General features: G+C 43.4%; 1 pseudogene across 1 annotated transcript; it reads right to left on the minus strand.

Annotated features, from left to right (window-relative positions):
- Positions 1–6,972: 6,972 nt before the first annotated feature.
- Positions 6,973–7,349, minus strand: LOC308557533 (small ribosomal subunit protein eS25 pseudogene; annotated as a pseudogene). Its single transcript has one exon. The product of its transcript is annotated as a small ribosomal subunit protein eS25 pseudogene (transcript).
- Positions 7,350–11,991: the final 4,642 nt, after the last annotated feature.

The raw sequence follows: 11,991 nt of genomic DNA on the forward strand, positions 1-11,991 counted from the left end.
TTGGGCTATTCTTTCCTGTCTGTGACTGCTGGTGTTTTGCATTCCAGTTTTGTGATAAATCAGAGTGAGCATTTATCACCTGGGAGGTATCTTTAGAAGACAGTTTGTTCTGGTTACCTGCAGTTTAGGATGCGGTACCAGAAGTAAGGGGTAGTCTGTACCAACGTGGATCACTGGCCCACAAAACAGCTCCCAGTGCAGGCTGGCTAGTTAGTCACTTACCAGGGGTTAATACAGCACCTACTCTGTGCCAGACACTGTTCCAAGCACCAGAGTTCATCCAACAAATAAGACAGGCAAGGCCACAGTTCTTAGGGAGTACACATTCCACCATGGAGAAGGCAATAGAAAAGAAAATAAGTGAAGGGCAGAATGTCAATTTATGGTAAACACCATGAAGAAAGTGAAATAGGGTACTGGGGTAGAATGGGACTGAAGTGGGGCTGGGGTCTAATTTAGAGTGGGTAGTCAGGGAAGGCTCACTGTAAACTATACCTTATACTTACAGCAAATCTCAATCCAGACTGGCCACATTACAAGCACTCAGTAGACACTGGTGGCCAGTGGCTGCCCTACTGGCCAGAGCAGCACTGAAGGGTCTAATAATCATCACCCTCAGAGCTGACTTTCATTATTCTCTTCCCCTCATACTGACCTGCCATCTTATCCACCAAGAGCTTACATAATTCCATCTAATTACCGCCACATCTACCCTACCACCTGTACCCCAGCTGCAGTGTCTTCAGTGTTTTGTATGTCAGTTATTGCTACATCCTCTGAATTGGACTTTCTGCCTTTGCTCTAACTCCACCAATCTCTCTCCACCAGACTACAAATGTGTCCTGCTAAAGCATAGCTTCCCTTTTCTCCCTTCTCCTCTTCAAAATCTTCCATATCTCCCCTGTCCCCTAAAATTTAAACTCCTTTGGAAAGCCTACGAGACCCCTCCTAAAATAGCCACACCCCTCTTTTTAGCCTTCTTTCCAATGGCCCCCGTTATATAACACAGTTAAAACCCAGGTCCCAGCTTGGTCTGCTTCATCATACTTGCCCCAGTGACTCACAAAAATAATGTTATTTTATTTCCCAAAATATCCTTAAACACCATGGATTAATTATAGTCAAACATTGGAAGCTTTCAGGATTTGTTTCTGTTTATTATTTTCCTTAATAGTAATTTTCCTTTCTCTGTAGTTTTTATTTTGTAAAGTTTTTTTTCTAATTTTTATTTTGCAGGTTTTTTTTCTTTTAAAAGCAATTCCAGTGACCTGCAATGTTTGGAAATGAGTTGCCTGCTTGTTGCTTGATTTGTCTGTTCTCGACCCATAGCCAGTTCTTAGCAAAAGTGATGCATGGCAACTGTATGTAATCAGGCATCATATATGTTATGTGTGTGTGCGCAAAAATTTAAGCTATTGTATACTTAATTGGATTTTGAAAACCTGTGACATCACTCAAAATTACAAGAAACACTGTGGGATATAACAAGTCCAGGAGGGGAAATCTCTAAAATCCTCCTTGACTTTGGTTATGACCTTGTAAGAGCATCTTACCCACCATCTTTGAAGTATGGTTGAAGGCCATTCCTCATGTTTTTCTTTTTCCCCTTGGTTGAAACATTTAAGTGACTGAATATGTAATTTTTGCAGACCCCATTCCAAAAGAGCCATCAAAACAAAATTCACATGATGGCCACATGCTGGTGCATGTCACACAGCTGCTCTTGACTATTTATGGATGTGAGATATTAACTCCAGAGTTAGACTGGAAGTGAAGTAAGTTATAACTTGTTATTGAAGGAAGTTTGTGCTTGCATCTCTGAAAATTAATATTAAAAGGTGAGGGGCTCATGAGCTTGTTCCAGCTGGAGTCCCCATTCCCTAGATCTTGTCCACAACTTGATTTGGCTTGGTTTTAATTTGGTTTGGGAGCCTTCTTCAGTCCTTTGCATATACTTCAGCATAAATGAAGGTCTACTAGTAAACACCTTGTGCTTGCCTAGCAGGCACATAAAGGCCCTTCTCCTTGCCAGACCACAAGTGTAGGCCTCTACTGAGAAAACCTACAAACAAAGCTGCCAACCAAAATTAATTTTAAACTGTAATAAGGAATCGAAGCATTTATCTGAGCAAAAAGAGCTGCAGCCCTGAATACACAGATTCAGGTAGCAACCTAAATTGTGCCCCTGAGACAAAGGGGAGGCCACTTTTATAGAGAAACTTCCTGTCCAAAGTTCCCATTTTGGTCCATTTCATGCAAATAAGGTTTCCAAATTGTGTGGCTCTGATTGGTCAGGCCAGGCCACAGTCTATTGGCTGGATGGTAGCATGGCACAGAAGGAGGAACCTCCTACAGTGATGGACTCAAACAGCAGTATAAACAGGCAGGATAGTGCAGGAGGTTAGAAGTTCAGTGTGTGGTTTTTCCTGGTCTGCAAGGCTCGTCACATTTAAATTTTAGGCTCATTTAACCACAAGGAGTCTTGACAGGTAAACTCCTTCTCAGAGTTCATAAAGCTCATAAAACTCATGGCTCCCCAGGCTGCCTAGAGTTTTGGTCTTCATCTTTTCCTACCTCCTCCTAACATTAAACTCTTACTGAGTACCTACTGTGTGCTGTCCTGTGGAGAGACAGATGAATAAGACACCTACCTGCCTCTCAATCTCTGGAGCATTTGGATGTAAATAAAGAATTTTTAAGAGAGGTCCCTAAAGGTGATTCAAGAAAAATGAGTGCTTCTTTTAAGACTGGAGATTCCAGACAGTGTGGTAGGTGAGACAGGTTGGAGAAGTAGATAGAGAAGCGGTTAGAAGAGGCTGCAGGGCTGGGTGTGATTTAGAGAGGGAGGGCAGAGAAAGGCCAGGTTAGTCTGGTTTCATGTGCTAATGAGTCACAGTCATCAATCAATGTTGTCCAGGAAAAGCTGCCTCTTTAAATCCTCTGGAGAGACCCAGGTAGAGCCAGAAGAACCTGACCTAGAGATGGGCCCTGCCCCAACTCACCAAGACCTTGGCAATGACACTTGCCCTCATTTAACTCTAGTTTCTTTACCTGAAAATGGGAGCATTGGATCATTTGGTCCCAGCTCCAACTTGAGATCAAAATCCCCTGAATTGCCTTCCCAGTAGGCCTGTCCCCTGAATGAGGGTATGTGCAGACAATGTGAACTACGGAACTATGTATGCCAGATGTTGCAGTTAGAAGGTGATGGTTATGATTCATGAGTTGCCCAAGGACACAAAACCCCTTTCAGTCTCTCATTTATCCACCCTTGTCCCCAATCTCTGCCCACTCCTAATTTCTACTTTTGTCTTCCCCTACTCTACTATTTGGTTTAAGTTTTAATCCATCCTCCCTCCCTCCCTCCCTCCCTCCCTCCCTCCCTCCCTCCCTCCCTCCCTCCCTCCCTCCCTCCCTCCCTCCCTCCCTCCCTCCCTCCCTCCCTCCCTTCCTCCCTTCCTCCCTTCCTCCCTTCCTCCCTTCCTCCCTTCCTTCCTTCCTTCCTTCCTCAAAACCGTTTAGCACCTGCTAAGCACTGGGCACTGTATTAGGCACCACAAACTATCCCAACCCTACTCTGGGATGAACTTTCTAAGTAAAAAGTGCTGTCAGGCTGGTCTCAAGACTCTGATGCTCAGCTCTAGGGAAGGTCTTGTCCATTTTTTTTGATTCGCAGCAGATTTCCTGGGATGGAGAGTGAGGGGAGTTACCGTACACGGGTGTCCTACCACACTTGAGACTCAGCACTTCAAAATGAAACTCCAGACTCCCTCCTCCTCACATCATTCCTCTCCCATCAGTTAATGGAATACCCTCCTGTCCCTCTCCAGTTAAAGCCATTTCAGTCCCTTTGGCCTCCTTACACTCCTTACACAGAAGAGCCAAGTGACCTCAAGAAGTGGAAAGGTGAGTGTGGTCCTGGTAAGCAGTGAGGAAAGGGCACTGGCTCACCAGCAGAGGATTAAAGCAGCAGGACTTTGTGTTGGGAGAGGGGTTAGGCCCGGGCTTGTTGGAGAGAGGCCCCTGCCAAAGCCAGCCAGTAGCTGAGTAATCTGGGTTTCAGCGTTCAGGGTGCCTGACAAGCCACTGGGTGGCATTTCTCTCCTACCTCCAAGTCACCTCTTTCCCCTCCCTGTGGCTCCTTATTTGCTTTGAACTGGGAGAGCCTGTTATGGAAGCTAATCGATGCTCAGAACTTGAGGATACCTACCTCCAGGGAGACTGGTCAAGCTCTGCCTGCCAGGGACAGAGTAGGCAGGCCTGGGCTGCTGCTGGGGTTAAGGCCCTCCCTCCATCCTCAGCCTGACCTGGTGATTAATGCCTCTCTTGGGAGCAGGAGCCATAGCCTTTCCTTCCATCCTTTGTGAGGCCACATCTTACCCCTAGTCTTTTTTGTCCTGAAGAGTGCTCATATTTGTAATTAAGGAGGCGGTGAAGGCAGGAAAAGGGAATGTTGAACTGGGAACCCAGGGCAGCCCAAAGTACTTGCAACCTTTAAATGAGAGGAGAGAAAATCTCTGAGCTGGGGTGGGGAGGGTTGTTTAAAGGCAGAAATGAATTGGGGTGAGAGAGGGGGGATGGTGGGTATGTATGCAGAGAGAGAGAACAAGACTGATTCAGTATTCTCAGAGCAAAATGTTAGAATCTTCCCTCTCCCCAGCAGGAGCTCAGGGCTCAGCGTGAGAATCCGAACATTTCAATCTCTCTCTCATGCCTCCCCCACTGACCCCCCTCCCCCACGCCCCTCTCGCTTTTCTTTCGCTTCAATGTTCGCATTATCATTTGCCAAGCTCCCAGAGCCTCAGGACCCCTATCTGCTTCTGCCCCAGCTGTAAGTCTTCCTCCCCACTCCAGGAATTTCACAAATAAATCACTGAGAACAGAGCTCTCCTCACCACAAACAGCACGCGGGCTTCTGCTCAGCCTCTTGGCCTTGGACTGGCTCCTGGAAAGGGCGCCTGCCTGGTGACAGGCACCCACACAGCCTGCCCCTCCCAAACCCTCAGCCAAGGGGAGGCCCTACCTCCCAGGTGCCCTGACTGGCTCAGAGGGAACGGGCAAGGTCAGGCTGTGCTGCTCACATCCACCCTCACCCTGGGCTCAGCTGGGTCCAGGGCACACGCTTGTCTCCCGGGGGACCAACCATACACCTCAGTGACCTTGAGAAAGTTATTTTAGCCTCTGCCGACTTCCCTTTCCGTTTTTAAATAGATCAGAAATTTATGCTGCTTACTTCACAAAGAAGCTGCCTGGAAAAAGAAGGATTTGTTCTGAAGTGTTCTGGCTTCCTGAGAGGAACGCGAGGTTCTGGGAAACCTCCTTGAGCCGGCGCAGACACAGGCGTCCACACACGCGTGATGTGCCCGTCGGCAGACACGCGCAGGCCGCATCCATTCACGCCGTGGCCGCACACCTGAGGCCGGGGAGATTATTCTGTGCACTGCTGGGTCCCCTGCAACGTAGTGCTCAGAACACGGTTAATGCTCAATGAACATTTATTGAATGAATACACTTGACAAGCATTTCCTGTGTTCCCTGTGCCAGCCATGGTGCTCAGAGCTTAGGGTCAGCCCTGGCCCTCAGGCTGCTCACAGTCCAAGGAGAGAGACATAAACAAACACAGCTGATCTAGGGTGTTAATGGGACAGAAGAGAAAACACAGACAGGGAGGCTCAGAAGAGGGCAGTTCAGCTCTGCTCTGTGGGGGAGGCAGGGACAGGAGGGGAGCGGCAGCTCTGAGCACGGAAGGAAAGGTTCATTAGTTGGGTAGGAGGGGAGGGGTGGCAGATATCTTCCAGTGGAAGGAAAATGTTTTCAAAAGCACAGAGCTGAAACAGCGTGGCAGAGTCCAGAGCACCACAAACTGTCCCTCCCTCAGGGCTGGACCACGGGAAGGAGGCTGAGCATTAGGAGGTGAGCAGGGGGGAGGGAGGCTGGGTCCTGTAGGTCATTATGTTCCAGTATTTTTGAGTGGTTCCTATACGTAACTTCAACATTCTTATTACACCCTTAAAACATAGTTGTTTTAACTTTTCTCTCTGCTGATTGAGAAACTATATAACCATGATGGGCTTACACCACCACCCCGCTCCCCATCCCACTGTAACTCTGGGACCCCCACACCCCCTCATGTCTGTCTCTTCACCAGGGCCCATGCATTGGAAAGCATTACTTAGGGGGACCATATACAGTGACATATCATCCAAACTGGTTCAACTTGGGGACTGAAAGTGTCACGAATAATTGCACCAGGGCAACAAGTAAGAACTAGGACCGTCCTGGGCAAACTGGGATGTATGGTCACTCTAAAGATCTGCCATTGAAGGGTTTTACGGAGGCGAACATGGTCAGGTTCATGTTACTGGAATTGAGTTTCCCTCATTTTTTCACAAAGCAGAGGGAGTAAGAGGATGAGGGTGGACGCCCCTCCCAGCTTTGGCATTCTATAAATGTGTGTTTGGGAAGCATCTGAAGGCTTAGATAAAATAGAACCTCAAGGAAGTTTTGGGGGTGGGCTGCAATTCAACTTAAACCTTGAAGATCCATACCAATATCCTGTGTTTTCAATTGAAACCCAATAAAAGTGCCCAAGAAAAACACTCCCAAGGAAACTCCACTCATCCACCCGTCCAAGAAGGGAAAGGTGATGCCCATGAAAACATACCATTGAAATCGAAGCCTTGCTGCCAATCCACCTCCCCCATAAGCCCCAGCCCTCCCTTCCTCCTCCTGTCTCCAGTAGCACAGGTGAGAGGTGACTGGGTCTGTAAGAGGATGTGAGCATGAAGAGGTTAAGTCAGTGCTGTTGATTCAACTCCTATAACATCCTCTCTGTCTTAAAACCCCCTTTCTCTCTCAAAAAAAAACCACCCCAAAAAACCCAAAAGAACACACTCTCTTCTCTCTCTCTCTCTCTCTTTGGATTTAATAAAGTTTTATTTTTCAAAATGTACAGCTGGTGGGACCTTTCGTTCATGCATCTTCTCCAGCAGCTGGGGCATACCCACTTTTGGTGTTTCTGGTGTAAATTACTTGAGCTCTGTGCTTTGAAGCTAGTTTAATAAGCCCTTTACTAAGGAGCTCCTGAAGGGCTGCCCTGGCCAAGGAGCCGCGGATCTGCAGTCTCTCAAGACAACAGCCGGGGTTATAAGCTTAGAGTTGGGAACTTCCTTACAGAGTTTGTCATATGTTGCTTTGTCAAACAAGACTAGGTTATTGAGCTTGTCCCGATCTTTGCCTATGGACCACTTCTTCTTTTTGGCCTTGCCCCTAGGTTTATTCACTGGGTCTTTGTCTTTCTGGGCCGGCTTTCCAGCATCTTTCTTCTTTCTGTCGCCCTTGGGCCGCATGGCGAGACCCCGGGCCCAGGGCCACCCTGCTGCCTCAACAAGGTGTCGGACAAAGAGGACTCTCTCTCTTAAAAAATATTCATGGCTACTTGTTGTCTAGAGAATTAAGCACAAACTCTTCAACCTCCATTTCAAGACCCTCTACAATATGAAGATAACCCACTTTCCCCATGTACCCTCGCTTACAATCTAATTGGAATTCTTGCTAAACATACTTTATATTATTCTCTCTAACTCATGTCCCATTTACTGCTTACTTATCAAAATTCTACCAATAAATCTCACCTTTTCCATGAAGCTTGTCTTTTCTGCTCTCTCTCTTCCTTTCTTTCAAGTTAGCAGATACATATATGCTGTACTTCTATGTAAAGGTATAATCAGTAAGAGTTGGTATCTACCTCTGAATTCTCTTTCCTAAGAAACTGGTAGCCAGTGTGGTTTAAAGAAGTTTACATTTTCTTCTGTCTGTCCCACACTAAGCTAGTTCTATCCATTTTGAAATTCAGAGCCAAAACACTTTTGAAAAAGAACAAAGTTGGAGGACATACATTATCTGATTTCAAGACTTATTTGAAAGCTCCGGTAATCGAGATAGTGTGATATTGGTGTAACAATGGGCAAATAGATTAATGGAACAGCATAGAGAGTCCAGAAATAGACCCTACATATACTCAATTGATTTTTGACAGAGATGAAAAGTAATTTGCATTGTTTTTGGAGAAAGGATGACCTATTCAACATATTGTGCTGGAAAAATTGGGTAAACAATACAAAAAAAAAGAACTTTGATGTATTCCTTATATCATATTCAAGAAATAACTCAAAATAAATCTTAGGCCTAAATATAAAACCTAAAACTATAAAACTTCAAAAAGAAACATAGGAGAAAATTCTTGTGACTCAAGACTAGGTAAAGATTTCTTAGATACACCACCAAAAGCATAGGCTATTACCAAAAAAATAATAAATTAGATTTCACCAAAATTGAAAACTTTAAACAGAAAGAGAGAAAAGAATTTGGACAAAATATTTGCAAACCACAGATCCAATAAGAGAATTATATCCAAATTATATGAAGAAATTTCAAAACTCATTAACAAGCAAACAAACCAATTACAAAGTGGGCAAAAAATTTAAACAGATACTTCAGTTTAACAAACACATGAAAATATATAAATTATTAGTATTAGGAAAATGCAAATTAAAAATCACAATGAGGTACACACCCATGAACCACCTACTAAAACTAGTCTAAAACTAAAAAAAACTAACTATATCGAGCGTTGGCAAAAACATGGAGTAACTAGAACTCCCGCATACCACTGGTGGGAATGTAAAGTAGTATAACCATTTTGGAAAACAATTTCTTTAAAAGCTAAAGATATGCCTAACATATGTTACAGCCATAACACTTCTAGGTATGTGTGTACATACCCAATAGATAAAAGCTAATGTCCATACAAAGATTTATACATGAATATTCAAGACAGCTTTATTTGTAATAACCAAAAACTGGAAACAATACAAATATTTATCAATAAGTGAACTCATAAACAACTTGTAGCATATCTATACAATAGATTATTACTTAGCAATAAGGTAGAATAAGTTACTGATATATGTAACAACATGGATGAATCTCAAAATAATCATGCTGAGCAAAAAAAAGCCAGAAAAAGAAGAGTGCATGCTCTGTGATTTCATTCACACAAAATTCTACAAAATGCAAACTAATCTATAGTGACATAAGACAAACCAGTGGTTGCCTAAGTATTGGGGGAAGGTGGCAGATAGGGTGCTGGAGAGGGCTGAGAAGGATCACAAAGAGAAATGAGAAAACTTTTGAGGGTGATGGATGTATTCACTATCTTGATTGTGGTGATGGTTTCATGGGTATACACATATGTCAAAACTTCTCAAATTGTTCACTTTAAGTATATGCAGTTTATCTTATGTCAAGAATATCTAAATAAAGCTTAATTTTTAAAAATAGACATAGTCTGTCATCCAGGAGCTCAGTCACGGTCTCCCTGAAGAGACACTAATGAAAGGAGGGAAGGGCTTTCGTTTGTTTGTCTATTTTGCTTTAACATCATCTAGTCCAGCATTCTCTACAGTCACTCAACACCTGGCCTAACAAACTTACAATGCACTGCTGTCCCCACTAAGCATCCACACCTGCTGTTTGAGCATCTGCTGGGAGGAGGGGTAGACACCTAAGTCTGACTTATTGAGACTTGCACCAATTGCTTCTGAATCACAAGTGGGCCTCTGGGATAGGATTGAAGAACTGGTCCCCAGGGCCTTTGACCTGGAATGGGCCTTAGGGTCTTCTAGTCCCACATCCAGCCAATGCAGGAATCCCCTCTTCTTCAGAGTAACCATCATCTACTCTCTAACAATGTCTCTGGGATGGAAACTCCCACCATTCACCGAATATAATAGCTACGTTCCAATGGGGAGAAACCAGAGTAGGACAAGAGGAAATGAGAGAGCTTCCCCTAAAACCGATCAAGATCTCTATCCTTTCTTTCGGTGTGGTTCCTTAGAAATCTTAAATTTGGGAGGAAATAAATTATTTTCAACAGAGAAGATAGGAGGAGAGATGAACATATGTGAAAAATGAGACTTAAGTTGCCAACAAATTCTTTTTGGAAAATTGCATTTCTGGCCCAGTGGGCCATTTGTTTGGTTGAAGTGGTTTTTATGTTAGTTAACTCTGACTAACTTTGAGCACGTCTCTTAATGTCTCCTTGCCTTGGCTTTCCCAACTTGGTGCATTTAGATGGAGAGTGTGGCCTTCCTTCCTCCTGATGAGCAAGGCTCATAAGAACTTTGGGTTCCAAGGAGACAAAAAGAGCCCTGTATAGAAAGACCGGGACTGTATCATTTCCATTTCTCCTTGACATTTTTTCAAGCTTGGGGACTTCAGCTACTTCTCTAAAGGGAATAATCTTTTAAGCTCTCCATCCAGTCTGTTCTCAGACAGGAGTTTAAGCTCCCCCATTCGAAGTTTATCAGACAGATCTACAGAGACTTTCCGGGAGGATGTTTACAAAGGACTTTTAGTGTTGCCAAGAAAAGAGAGAACACGAATGATAGGGCTTCTGAAGGGCAGTTTCAGAGGCAGTGAGATTTAAACATAAAGGGACCTTTCTTTCTCTTGTTAACAGGTTGTCCAAAGGCCAGTGGTGGGCAAAATGGTTTGCAAGGCCCAATGGCTTCCCTGTTGGAGAGGGTCCCTCATAATCACATGAGCCATTGGAGTTTGCCTCTTAGGGTCATCTTGCTTTCTTTTGTTACAGAGTTAAAATTATTCCAGGGATCAAAGCCCATGGTTTTATTTTCCTCCACTCCTATAGAATCATCTTTTTTTTTTTGGGGTGGGGGGTCTTTTTAAAAGGTGATGTCTTACTTAGTAACAGTGTCATATCTACATGGCTGTGTATCAGTAACCATGTAAAAACAAATTAATGTTCTTTAGGGAGAAGAAAATTCTAGAACAGGTAAATTATATCTAATAAATCATGTGATACAGGCACAGAGGATTTTAAGTGTGGCTTCAGTAATCTCAGAATTATTTTGTAATGGTGTACCTGTTCAGGTATTTACAACTCTGGAACTCCCCAGTTGCAGAATCTAAATGTGTTTGGTTTATTAAGTTTAAATTCATTATGTGAGAAATATACCCCCACCTGGCCCCCACATTCAGACAGACACTAATGCACAATGAGGTCGAGGAAAGAACTTCATTTAAAGTATGACTTTAGGGGCATTTAAAAAAAAATTCTAACAAAACAAACACTTCTGCAGCCAGTCTAGGGAAACAATTTTTCTCTCTGTAAGGATGACTTCATTTTATCCTAGTAAAAGGTAAATTTTCATCATCATAATCAAGCAGGAGAAAAGTGATTCCCAGTGGTGCCTGACGACTTGTGCAATTGTAGTGCATTTTAATTAACAAGCTCAATTTTTTAATTGTTAATCTCTGCTCCTTTCATTCTAGCCCAGACTGGAACTAAATGTATTTCAACCATAAGTTTCCCGCTCCTCTTTCAATGAACTATTACGTTTCAAGTGTCTTACGGAGAAGAGCATGAATTCATCCGATTTATCATCAGTCTTCAACGGTAGGAAGAACTTGTTATTCACAACATCTTTGTGTGATGAAAAAGAAAACCTAAAAAAGACCTTCTAAAGAGCATCTACTACAAAGTGAGTGGGTGGGAGGGCAGTTGTAGGCAGTTGTAGGGAGGGAGGGGAAGAAGGTTGGTGTTCAGCAGATTTCCACATGGGATCAATAAATAATCATAATATTACATATAAAGCTCTAGACTTCAAGTCATACAACAGATTAACATGAAGAAAAGTTGGGAACCAAATTTTATGTTTCATGGCTGTTATCAGCACAACACACACACACATTATTTTTTAAATTGTCTTTGTTTTTTAGAACAGTTTTAGGTTCTCAGTTTTTTGTGTGTGTGTTTGTTTTTTAAAGCAGAAAACCATGTTTCTCAACATATTGCCAAGAATGACTTCCAAGAACAAAGAGTAGCCATAAGATTATTGAGAATTAAGCAAAATCCTAGAACAGGCTTTGTTTATCTAAGTTACTTCCACCCACCACTGGGTGGTAGTA

This window comes from Miniopterus schreibersii, assembly GCF_964146895.1.
Source record: "Miniopterus schreibersii genome assembly, chromosome: 5".
Taxonomy (NCBI): Eukaryota; Metazoa; Chordata; class Mammalia; order Chiroptera; family Miniopteridae; genus Miniopterus; species Miniopterus schreibersii.